Raw genomic sequence first — 13,105 nt, forward strand, 5'->3', positions numbered from 1 at the left:
AATGTAAATATACATACTTGAGAAAAGATTCTGTGCTTTTTATTAAATACTTCATTATATCTATAGCTCTATCTATCTATCTATCTATCTATCTATCTATCTATCTATCTATCTATCTATCTATCTATCTATCTAATCTATTTTTCTATCTAAAGAACTAGGCAGGCAAAGCCAACCAAATTTCCCAAATACTTGAGACTGACCAGTTGCAGACCTAGAATTCAAATCCAGTTTTCCATCATGCTTATCTGAGGATGTTCTGTGAATGTCACATTACCTTTTAAGAGATAAGGAACAGAAGAATCTACATTATTTTTCTAATTATAGCTCTAATGGCTATGAAATTGCTATAGAAGGAAAATAATTTATAAATGAAAAAGGTATTGGGTACAAATTTGTTAGTAATCAAATCAAGATTGGTTAATTTTCTAAAGAAATTCCTGAATGACCATCATTCAAGCTTCCACTGTTTATGCTGCCTGGAGTAAATGCTTTAGGAGAACAACTCCATGCCAATGACACCAGTGCATATGAAGAAAACATGCTTTTAACATTCAGCATCTTGAATGCAAAAGAAATATTTATACAAATATAATCTAAAAGGAAAAATTTTTGTGACTGTTACTTCCTCATTATACCAAAGAAAACTTACTCCCTTTTCTAAAACATATATCTATTTTACTGATATTACTATAATTACTATTAATAATGTAGGAATAATATATTATAATATCATTAATGTTATGTAATCTATAAGTAATATATGTATAATATGTTTATAATAATTGATACTACTATAGTAACTATAATTAATACCTGTACAAAACTGAATTTTGTGTTATATATACTATGAATGGCATAAGAAATGAGAACTCTAATATACACCACATGCTTTACTCACATAATTTATTGTTTTGCATGAATACGGAGGGTTGAAATAGGACCCAGGTGCTGTCCCTGAACCATATTACTCAGGGCTTGTACTCTACCACTTGATCCACACATCAGTCTCCTACTTTTTTTTTTGGAGGCTAATTGGTAATATGAGTTTCACAATTTTTTTTCTGTCTGGGCTGGCTTCAAACAGCTATCCTCAGATCTCAGCCTCCTGAGCAGCTGGGATTTCAGACATGAGCCTTGTTACATATTTTTTAATTCCATGCATGGCAAGTTGTTAGGTCATTATTTTTGTGTGTTCAAATATATTATGGTGGTTCATTTCTAAACTGATTCAGAATGAACAACCACTTTTTGGGAAAGACTATATGTTGGAATTGAAATTGTAAATACACTTATCTCACTATCAATTTTCAAAGATAATGTTAAATATTTCCAATTCCTGGAACTAAAACATTAAATAAGCATCCCTTCCTTAACTGTCTCATTTTCAACAGTATAAAACCTACTATATAAACATCTATATTCAAGAAAGCAAGCCTCTCTAACCACATATTCACCTTCAGTTATCCTCCTCATCTCTATATGGCCTTTTACAATGGATGTCCTCTAACATTGACTACACATCCACCAGAGTCAGCCTACCACATCCAACACTTTGTAAAACTTCCTAGATAAAGTTGTTTGCCCCATCCTCATCAGCCTTTCTGCAGCCTCAGTGGAGAGCTTGTTCTCCTGCTTTACCTGTAGACTATATCCTGTTATATTTCCTAGCAAAGAAATAATAGCTAGCAGGCCTGAGCCTTGGTATATTCAGAGGTTCATTGGTATTCAATGTTTCCTTTTCCATTTCCTTTCCTTCCTTGGTAAGTGAGTTGGAATAACAGAACAAATCAATTTGAAAAGCAGTGTGTTTTAGTGTAAATGAAAAGATACTTGTACATCTCATTGTTGCAATGGGTCCACCTGTATCCCTAGTTAAACGATTTGTTTTTGCCCTTCCCTTCCACCAATTATACCAACATCAAATACAGTGAAAGCAGGGGTTATACCGTGGGTACGATATTTTCACAATAAAAAATAAAATTTTAAAAAAAGAAAAGAAAAAATACTGATTTGAAAATACTACAAGTGTTTGTTCTTTACATTTGTATTTCAATTCAAATATAATAGGACTGCTGCTAGTTGTTCATGCCTTTAAACCTAGCTATTTAAGAGCCTGAAAGATGAGGATCATAGTTCCAAGCTAGACCATGTAGAATAGACCATGAGGCTCTTATCTCCAACTAAGAACCAAAAAGCTAAAAGTGGAGCTGTGGCTCAATTGGAATAGTGCCAGCCTTGAACAAAAAAGAAAAAAGAAAGCACATAGCCCTTGAGTTTAAGTCCTATTACGAGCACACATACACCATACATACACACACATATATATACATATATATGTATACAGACATATTTAATCTACTATGTATAAATTATATGCATACATATGTATATATAGTTATATAATAAAATATTACAGAGTGTCAAATATATACAAGCAAATGTTTGATCTTTCTCTTCGAAACAGATTCATATAGAGTTATAGAAGTCCTGCTCAGAGCAACGCATAGTCCCTATTAAAGGAGCAAAGCCAGAGAGAGATGTCTTGGCCTGTGAGCCATGGTAAATCACAGCAAACAAACACCAAAGATTCACTAGTACAAGGAAGGCCATCTGTTTATGGGACCACCAAATAATCAGTACTTGGCTTTTCAATTTGAGATCAAGAAAACAAACAAAAATATTTGACTACAATGGATTATAAATGGTAAACATTGGTCCTTTTTTAGCCTAAAAGCTACCACAGATGGAGGACAGGTTTATTATCACAAGATCCAGATGGTTCTTTACTAGGGCTGGGCCATACAGAAAAATCTCGAAATTACTAAGGCCTGTTTAAAATTTCATTGTGTGTAAGTACAATTGGGTTTTTTTTTTTTGATCTACTCATTTAATGTGGGGAAGCTGGGCTGTTTCCATATTTTGGCCACTGTGAATAGCTCTGCAATGAACATAGGTGTGCAGGTGTCTTTTGGATCTAGAGCAAATCATGTTAAGTAAGGTAAGTCAACACACAGTTGCATGTTCTCTCTGATATGCTGAAGTTAGACCTAAAATGTACTGGAATATGACAAATTATACAGGATTCTAGAGACGCACATACAGGGAGAACAAAAGACGCTACTCTTAGGAGAGAAACTCAAAGGCACAATGCATAAGTGCCTTTCCATATTTATATAAAATAATATACATAATAAAACAAACTCTAAGACTTGGAAAAAAAGGATTTTTTGTTTTTAATTATGGATGATTCTATATTCTTTATCTTATGTATGGTGGATTCAAGTGTACAACTTCGTAAGTGTTGGGGGAGGGTACAAAATTCAAGAGAAAAGGGGTGAAAAGTGCAGCCATAGAACTCACTGGACACGGATGAAAGTGAACTATACAATTCACAGATGGAGATGAGAGGGAGGGCCTGGGAGAGAAAAAGGGAACAGAAGACACTCTATGAAAGGCAATGTTCTGGGGCTGGGAAGGTGGCTCAGTGGTAGAGTGCTTGCATTGTATGCATGAAGACCTGGGTTTGATTCCTCAGCAACACATAAGCAAAAAGAAAGAAGCCAGAAGTTGCCCTGTGGCTCAAGTGGTAGAGCGCTAGCCTTGAGCTGAAGAGCTGAAGGACAGTGCCCAGGCCCAGAGTTCAAGCCCCACAACCGGACCCCCTAAAAAAAAAAGAAAGAAAAAAAGATAGGCAATGTTCTCATTACCTGATTCAGGTAATTGTAACCCCTCTGTACATCACCTCTAAAAGAATAATAAAGCAAATTAACAATAATAAAAATCTCTACATTCCACTCAGCTGAGTCAATCCAAATTATAAGAATCTTCAGCAAACTTACTTTCTCATCTTTACCACCTCCTCCATCCTGTAGATTTAAATGGAAAATAAATGGCAAAAAATGAAATAGCTTTATTGCCTCTTTTGGAAAAAAGAATTAAATCAACTATCTAATATCTATTTGGCTGATCATTAAATAGTTGAGTGATGGTCTGCTAAGAGGCAGACCATCATCCTAATGGAGCTGTTATCCTGGGATTTCTTCTATAGCCAGATGTGCCCTGAATGAGGAATTTATTTATAATAAAATTTCTAAGGAATTCACTTATAACTGAAAAAAAATATTTCAGTGGTCAATCGTGAGCGTCTATTTGCTTTTCATATGACTAGCACTCAGACTTCCTCTACAGATAGGAATTTATTTTAGAAAGATCTACCCAGAAAAGAAACTGAGTAAAGGGGAGGGGAAATATGGTATACAGGATCTCCTGGAGAATTGAAGGCAATTGAAAAGCAGTGTTGATACATGTGAGTCTTATTTCTAAGACAAGTCACTACTGATGGTCAGGCCATGAAGTCTGATCACATGACTTGAACCTCAGTCCAACACCCTCAAGACAAACCTTAGGACATGATTTCACTGTGCTCTTCCTCCTGAGAGCCTCATCTCCCCGTGCTCTGGCTATGCTGGCCTCCTCATCCCACCACACAGAATCTTGGGGCTGAGAATCTTTCTTCTCTCTACACTTTTTGAACTGATTCTTTTTCCTCAGGTGCCTCTTGTATGGCCCAAGACACGTTTTCAGAACGTCTCTACCAGGTTCACTGATTTTGTTCTGAGAGATACTCTTTACATCCAGTAGGCTGGACTTTGAAGCTAGCCTTGGCAAGAAAGGCTGTGAGACTCTTATTTCCATGGAATCATTAAAAAAAAACTGGGTGTGGAGCTGTAGCTGAAGTGATGGAACATTAGCCTTAAGAAAAACAAAAACCAAAGCAAAACAAATATTCTCAGGGAAGAATCAAATGTGGAAATCTGGGGCTGGTGGCTCATGTCTGTAACCCTAGCTACTCAGGAGGCTGAGATCTGAGTATTGGTGTTCAAAGTCAGCCTGCACAGGAAAGTCTAATGAATCACCAAAATAGCTGGAAGTGGAGTTGTGGCTCAAGTTGTAGATCACTAGCCATGAGCAAAAGAGCTCAGGGACAGTGCCCAGGTCTAAAGTTCAAGCCACAAGACCAAACAAAAAGCTGGAAGCGGTGCTGTTGCTCAAGTGGTAAAGTGCTAAGCAAAAAAGCACAGGGATAACACCTAAACTCTGAGTTCAAACCCCAGAAGTGGCAAGGAAGGAAGGAATGATGGAAGGAGGAATGGAAGGAAGGGAGGGAAGGAGGGAGGAAGGAAGGAAGGAAGGAAGGAAGCAAGGAAGCAAGGAAGGAAGGAAGGAAGGAAGGAAGGAAGGAAGGAAGGAAGGAAGGAAGGAAGGAAGGAAGGAAGGACCTTACACAATATCACTGGAGAAATTCTATAATCCATGTGTGGTGACTAATGCTAGGTTAACTTGACCAGGCCCTGGAGAATGCAAATACTTGTTCAAGCATTCTGTCATCCAGGTTTCTTGATGAGATTAACACTCTGTAGACTCTCCAAAGCAGACTTTGCTCCCTAGGCAGGATAAGCCTCGTCCAATCAGGTAAAAGCACAGACTGAACAGAAGCAGCAAGCCTCCCCCAGACACATGCTCCTCCCCCGGACCACCTGCTTCCGCTGGAGCATGGACCTCAGCAACCTATAAGCCAGGATAGGAACAAGGCTCTTCTGTGCCTCAGGTCTGGCATATACCCGGACCAGTGCACTGACTACAGACTTGAGGGGGTGAGGATAGAGAGGGACACTTGCATATTCTTTCTTTCTTTCTCTGTCTCTCTCTCTGTCTCTCTCTCTGTCTCTGTCTCTCTCTCTGTCTTTCTCTCTCTCTCTCTCACATACACACAGACACACACAGACACACACACATACACACACTGGTTGTACACTGGTGGGGAAGGGCCTGGGAACCTCTAGGGAGAACTTACTCTTAAAGGAGGTGTGATCAGATGACCTGCTTGGCCTGTGATCAAAAGCCTCATCCTGGGATGGGAAGTATCAAGCATCAGTAGACTGAAAGCAAATGGTGAAGTTAGGGCTCTCCAGAAATGGCATCTTGTTTCCCTGTAAACCGAAGTGATGATTCCATTTGTGTCCTCTCAGCTCAGATGATCTTCTTTTTAATTTCCCCCTGAACACAAGACAGAATTAATTTGCATGTTCAATTCACCCATAGACATTGTGTAATTTGATCTTGGCGAAGCCAGCCTGTGCTGAATGATCTGAGTAAGTGAGGAATTCTCAGCTTCCATATGGATCCAAGGAGCTACCATGCTCAGGAGTGCAGAGAATGTGCTCACCTGGGACAAGGCAGAGCATAGACCATTCAAACACATGGCGCCCATCCTCTCTCAGGCAAAGACAGATGAATCCGTCTACCCACCCTGAGTGATCATAGTAGACATGAGCCTCCATGCCTCTCATCTCCTGCCCTTTCTACAGCCTTCCAATCCCCAATCACTAACTTTGTTCAGAAACCCATGTACTATTATATACAATGTTGTTAGGCAAATCACTTTTTTTTCTAATCACTGCATAACTGGGATATTTTCTCATGTGATTAAGTACTTCATTATTTGGTGGATTTGAGTCACTCAGACTGAAATATCATAACACAATGAGAGTTTCCTTTTATTGGAAAGGGAAAGAATTCCTCCATGTCTGTTATCCTATTTAAAACAAAAACAAAAACAAAAACACCACGATGGATGTTCTTGAGCTATACTCTTTCTCCACGGATTTCCTGAGTTAAATAATTAGAGGCAATATCACTTCTGGATCAAAGGAAGTGTCTATTTGGAAGAATTTTGGAACACATGTGTACAGTTCTTAGAGATATCCTCATAGGCACATATCTTGGGGAGAGCATGTTTCTCTGATAGTGGGTGAGATGGATTCAGAAATACTTTGGGTTCCATAAGGCCATGGACAAAAGCTAAGCTTACAGCTCAGCAGTATTTATTAGCAATCTCATAGTCCTTAGTGGCAGCATGCCCTTGAAATATATGTGGTGTCTCCCTGGTCAAAGTTGTAGACTCTATCACTTTTTTTTTAGTCCCCCTGAATACTGTTAAAGACATTAACAAGAAACCGCTGGGCTGCTTGTGAAAGAGCCCTGAAGAAACCAAGGCTCTAGACACTTGAAAGCACTGGCCACTAGGGGGCAGTGGAGAGCCACAGACAGCTGTCAGGATGCCTGTAACAAGGTTGTTATATTTGAAACTTTCTTTCTCTTTCTTTCTTTCTTTCTTTCTTTCTTTCTTTCTTTCTTTCTTTCTTTCTTTCTTTCTTTCTTTCTTTCTTTCTTTCCTTCTTTCTTTCTTTCTTTCTTTCTTCCCTTCTTTCTTTCTTTCTTTCTTTCTTCCCTTCTTTCTTTCTCTCTCTTTCTTTCTTTCTTTCTTCCTTCCTTCCTTCTTTTCCTTCCTTTCTCCCTTCCTTTCTCTCTTCCTTTCTGTCTTTCTTTCTTTAATAAAATGTTATTGCAAGTCAATGCAAATGTTGGGTTGCGTGCAGCCTGTGGGGCATCAGCTTCAGTTTTAATTGGATGATTCAGGTCCGTCCATCTGAGGAGCACCCAACTCAGCACCCCCATCATCTTTCCTCCACTCCGTCCCCCGCCCCGGTTTGCCACAGTCATGGTCCTTTGCCTATATATAGCAAACCCACGAGTTTCAGTTCTGCCTTATCCAGCCCTGCCTGCCCTGCACCTGTGCAGACTAGTTCCCTTCAGACCAGATGTGCACCAAACTGGTTGCACATTTCTGGTACTTTCTGATCAGGAACCAAAGAACTTCGCCTTGAGTCCCAGGTCCTGTCATATCCTACTAGGAAATCTTGGTCACATCTACCATCTTCACCAGGTCTCAGTTTTGCATCAGGAAAATGGGTGTATTGGAATACATCTGCCACAGTCTCTATTATCATCTTCCTACACTTCTTTGATTCTACAAAAAAAAAAAAAAACACAAGAGAGAGCCCATTTCTGGGTTCTGGTGCCTTATTCCTGTCATCCTAAGTACTCAGGAGGCTGAGATTCGAAGATCACAGTTCAAAGCCAGCCTGGGCAGGAAAGTCTGTGACACTCTGATCTCCAATTAACCACCAGAAAACCGGAAGAAGAGCTGTGACTCAAGTGCTAGAGAGCTGGCCTTGAGCCAAATATATCTCAGGGCAGCATTCAGGCCCTGAGTTCAAGCTCCTGCCCACCCCACCCCACCCACACAGAAATCATGTACTATGTGTTTGTGTGTGTGTTTGTGTGATGGAACAAAGACTTGAATTGAGGGCCTTGTGCTCTTGCTTAGCTGTTTTTTTTTTTGATCAAGGTTGACACTCTACCACTTGAACCACACCTCCACTCATGATTCATGGTTCAATAAAAGGGCTTTAGTAGCAGCTCATAAAATGACATTACCAAGCACCAGAGGAAAGGGTGGTCTTGCTTTGTTCTCTCTAGCTTCTAGAAAACATTTAAACTCACGGAAAGGAGCAGACATTACGGGCAGCTGTCTGAAATGTCCAGCTTTTCCTTTGGATTTTTCTGTTCATCCTTTCACAGAGATCAGCTTTTTATTTTTTATTTTATCTGTGCCAGTCTTAGGGCTTGAACTCAAGGCCTAGGCAACCGTCTCTGAGTTTTTTTACTCAAGGCTAGCATTCTGCTACTTGAGCCACACAGCTCCATTTCTGACTTTATTTTAGTGGTTTATTGGAGATAAGAATCTCACAGACTTTCCTTCCCCGGGCTGGCTTTGAACTTCAATCCTTAAATCTCAGCCTCCTGAGTAGCTAGGATGAGAGGTGATCTTTCTTTACCTGGGTTGCTGTGCTGGTTGCATGTTTTGTGTAATGTCTTACCAAGTTGCTTCATTCATAATAAGGAATCCAAGGCTGAGAACACTTAATTGGGATTGTGAAGTATGTGCATAAATTAAATGACAGCCTCGAGTCAGACTCCAGTATTCAAGTGTCACTCTTTCATGACATTAAAATACTCCTCAGGTACCACAGAAGCCTTCATTCCAAAATGAATACTCTGTGTAACTCATTAATGGATACAGAATAAAAAGAGAAATGAATCCTGTTACCTACCAAAAAGCTAGCTCAGCTCCTTAGTGATAGGGGAAAATAAATATTGCAAACACAGGTTTGAAATGAAATATTTTTTAATTTAATTTTATTTTATTTGTGAACATACTGTACAGAGGAGTTACAATTACATGGGCAGGATAATGTGTACATTTCTTACCAAGCATTGCAGCCTCCTCCTTTGTTTACCCTTCACATCCCTTCCCAGACTCCCCCCTCCCCCCAATCCTAATCCTTCTCCTTCCCCCCCATTCCCCTCCCAAACCGATGTTGTAAAGCTCGTTTTGGACATGACAACTTGTACTTCTCATTGTTGCAACTGGTCCGCCTGAATCCTTAAACAACTGGTTTTTCCCCATCTCCTCCACAAGTTATACTGACATCAAATATAGTGAAAGCAGGGGTTATAATGTGGGGGAGGGACATACAGAGCAACAAAGAGATAATCTTATAAATGTGTTAGAAACACATGCATGAAAGAAAAAACCTTTAAAATACACATGTAAGGGTTCATTTTCCTGACATCACATTATCTGACCTTTTCCGCTTGACTCATACATATACTAGATAATACAAATAAGGGAAACCATGGGACCTATGCTTCTTTGGGCCTGGCTTACTTCACTTAATATAATTTCTTCCAAGTTTTTCCATTTCCTAACAAATGGAGCAATGTCATTCTTTCTGATGGAGGCATAGAATTCCATTGTGTATATATACCACATTTTCTTGATCCATTCATCTACTGAGGGGCATCTGGGTTGGTTCCATATCTTAGCTATGGTAAATAATGCTGCAATAAACATAGTTGTGCTGGTAGCTTTAGTGTGGTCCTGTTTGTAAACATTTGGGTAAATGTCCAAAAGTGGGATTGCTGGGTCATAGGGGAGTTCTATGTGAAGTCTTTTGAGGAACCTCCATACTGCTTTCCAAAGTGGTTGAACAAGTTTACATTCCCACCAACAATGAAGTAAGGTTCCTTTCTGTCCACATCCCCTCCAGCATCTGTTGTTGTTAGAGTTCTTGATTTTTTGCTGTTCTAACTGGAGTGAGGTGATATCTCAATGTTGTTTTGAGTTGCATTTCTTTTATGGCTAGGAATGTTGAACATTTTCTTCATGTGTTTTTGGCCATCCTTCTTTCTTCTTCAGAGAAGTTTCTCTTTAAGTCTTTCGCCCACTTATTTATTGGGCAGTTGTTTCTTTGAGGATTTGTTGTTGGGGGGTTTAATTTTTTGAGTTCAAGTATATTTTAGATATGAGACCCTTGTCCGTTGTATGGCTAGTAAAGATCTTCTCCCAATCCATGGGCTTTCTATTGATCTTGCTAGCTATGTCGTTTGCCCTGCAGAAGCTCTGCAACTTCATGCAATCCCATTTGTCCAACCTTTCTTTGATTCGTTGTGTTTCCGGGTCTCTATTCAGAAAATTTCGGCCTGAGCCAAGGAGACCTAGGGTTTCTCCTATTCCATCCTGTAATGTTTTCAGAGTGTCTACTTTGAGTTCAAGGTCTTTGATCCATTTGGAGTTGATTCTGGTGCAGGGTGATATATAAGGATCTAGCCTTAGTTTTCTACATGTAGTTAACCAATTTTGCCAGCACCATTTACTGAAGAGGTTGTCTTTCTTCCATTCTATTGGTTTAGCTCCCTTATCAAAGATTAGATGGCTATATGTCTGTAGGTTCATTTCTGGGTTTTCAATTCTATTCCATTGGTCCTGAGGTCTGTTCTTATGCCAATACCAAGCTGTTTTGATTACTATGGCTTTATAGTAGAGTTTGAAGTTTGGTATTGATATTCCTCCAACAGTGTTCTTTCCATTGAGGAGCGTTTTTGCTATTTGGGGTCGTTTATTGTTCCATATGAATTTTTGGATTGCCTCTTCTATTTCCTTGAAGAATGAGGTTGGAATTTTGATTGGTATTGCATTGAATTTGTAGATAGCCTTGGGAAGTATTGCCATTTTCACGATGTTAATCTTTCCAATCCAGGAGCATGGGAGGTTTTGCCATTTTTTAAGTTCTGTGTTGATTTCCTTTTTTAAGATTTTCAAGTTTTCATCATAGAGGTCCTTCACTTCTTTAGTTAATTCCTAGGTATTTTATTTTTTGTGGGGCTATTACAAATGAAGTTGCTTTCCTAATTTCAGCCACACTTTTCTCATTGTTGGCATACAGAAAAGCCATTGATTTTGGGGGGTTCATTTTATACCCTGCTACTTTGCCAAAGTTTTGAATCAGCTTGAGTAATTTGGGAGTGGAGTCTATGGGATTCTTTAAATACAAGATCATGTCATCTGCAAAGAGGGAGAGTTTTATGAAATGAAATATTTTAGAAAGAGCAACATCAGGATTATTTTTACTCCTCTTATTTTTGTTTTTTTATTTGTTGTTTATTGTGGATTCCATTGCATCATGAAAATAAATGGACAATGTCAGCATTTTCTCCTCCCAGCTGGCTCCCAGGTTGGCAACGTATTACTCCCATATGGGAACAAAAAACCCTACAATCTCATAAAATTTAAGGTTATTAAGTTGCAACTGAATAATCCATGAGACAATTATGAAACATTTATGGTGGAATATTGAGAACTTCCAGAGTAAAGAAGCCATTTGGGGGTTTCCCCCTTGCCAAACTTGGGTAGCTCCACCTCGCTCTCCTGGCTTTTTGCTGTTACCTCAGATGATCCGAGGTGGCTAACGGCCCTTCTGATTTGTCTAAAAGATACCTCAGAACCTGGCAAAGCTAGGCACCGGGATGGCTCACACTGATAATCCTAGCTGCAGATTCCTAATGAAGACCCTGAGATCTGAGGACTGTAGTTTGAAGCCAGCCTGTTCAGGAAAGTCCATGAGACTCTTATCCCCAATGAGTCACCAGGAAACAGGAAGTGGAACTGTGGCTCAATTGGTAGAGTGCAATGCGCAGGCCCTGAGTTCAAGATCCAGTACAGGCACACATACAACATTTGCCTCTGATTAGGAAGCTGAGTTCCAAGAAGAGGCAGGTTTTACCCAATCCAAGTTAAAGGTAGATTTCAACCCTAAATCTTATGCTACTGTACTGGAACCTTACTTATTTTGTTCTTATGTATTTATTATTTATATATTTATTTATAATAATTATTATTATATATTTAATATATTTTTGTCAGGGGCTTGAACTCAGGGCCTGGGTGCTGTCCCTGAGCTCTTTTGCTCAAGGCTAGTGGTCTACTATTTTGAACCACAGCACCACTTCTGGTTTTCTGGTGGTTCATTGGAGATGAGTCTCGCAGACTTTCTTGCCCAGGGTTGGCTTTGAACATGCATCCTCAGATCTAAGCCTCTTGAGTAAGTAGGATGACAGATATGAGCCACTAGTGCCTAGCTCTGAATCTTATTTACAGAGGAATAAATTAAGACACATAGTCACTCCTGTCAGAACTTCTCAGAGCAAGGACCAAAGCCAGCATTTGTCCCCAGTGCTTTTTTCCTAATGTGAAGAAGACAGGTTCGGAGTTTCTTAGAGGGGTTGGAATGCCAGCCTCAATCCCCGACAGTAAGGAGGAGATTCTTCATCTGTGCCTGGATGGTTCTTCTAAAGCACAGGCATTTGGCAGTGAAGTGCTATATCCTGTCATGGTTACTGTATGGGTATAATGTGCTCCCTGATCAAAACACACACATTTGAATTCCAGTGTCATCTGACTCATTAAACCAGGGCACCAAGGTTGATACTCTTCAACTCAAGATAGACATGTCAAGGAAGTCCAAACTCATCTGAAGCAGCATTGGTTGGTATCTGCAGGAATGATATCAGACTAAAGAAATCTCTCAAGAGAAAATTCTACACTGCAAACGCCAGGCAGAGGAAATCTCGAACATGATATCATAAAAGCCCTCAAGTGTCACTTGATCACATTCTGTAATACTCCATTTACCAAGATCCAGCACCTAAAATTAACATTCTTTCAGAACCACTTAGAATCACCAACCATCTATCACTATGATTGATCTCTTCTGTCCATCCTCACATCAGGCCCTAAAACAGGGAGAGATCAATCATAGGGGCACAGCACCCCCTGCTGCCAGGTTTGCCACAGGAC

This window comes from Dipodomys merriami, unplaced genomic scaffold (genome assembly GCF_024711535.1).
Source record: "Dipodomys merriami isolate MVZ:Mamm:240054 unplaced genomic scaffold, mDipMer1.0.p SCAF_1306, whole genome shotgun sequence".
Taxonomy (NCBI): domain Eukaryota; kingdom Metazoa; phylum Chordata; class Mammalia; order Rodentia; family Heteromyidae; genus Dipodomys; species Dipodomys merriami.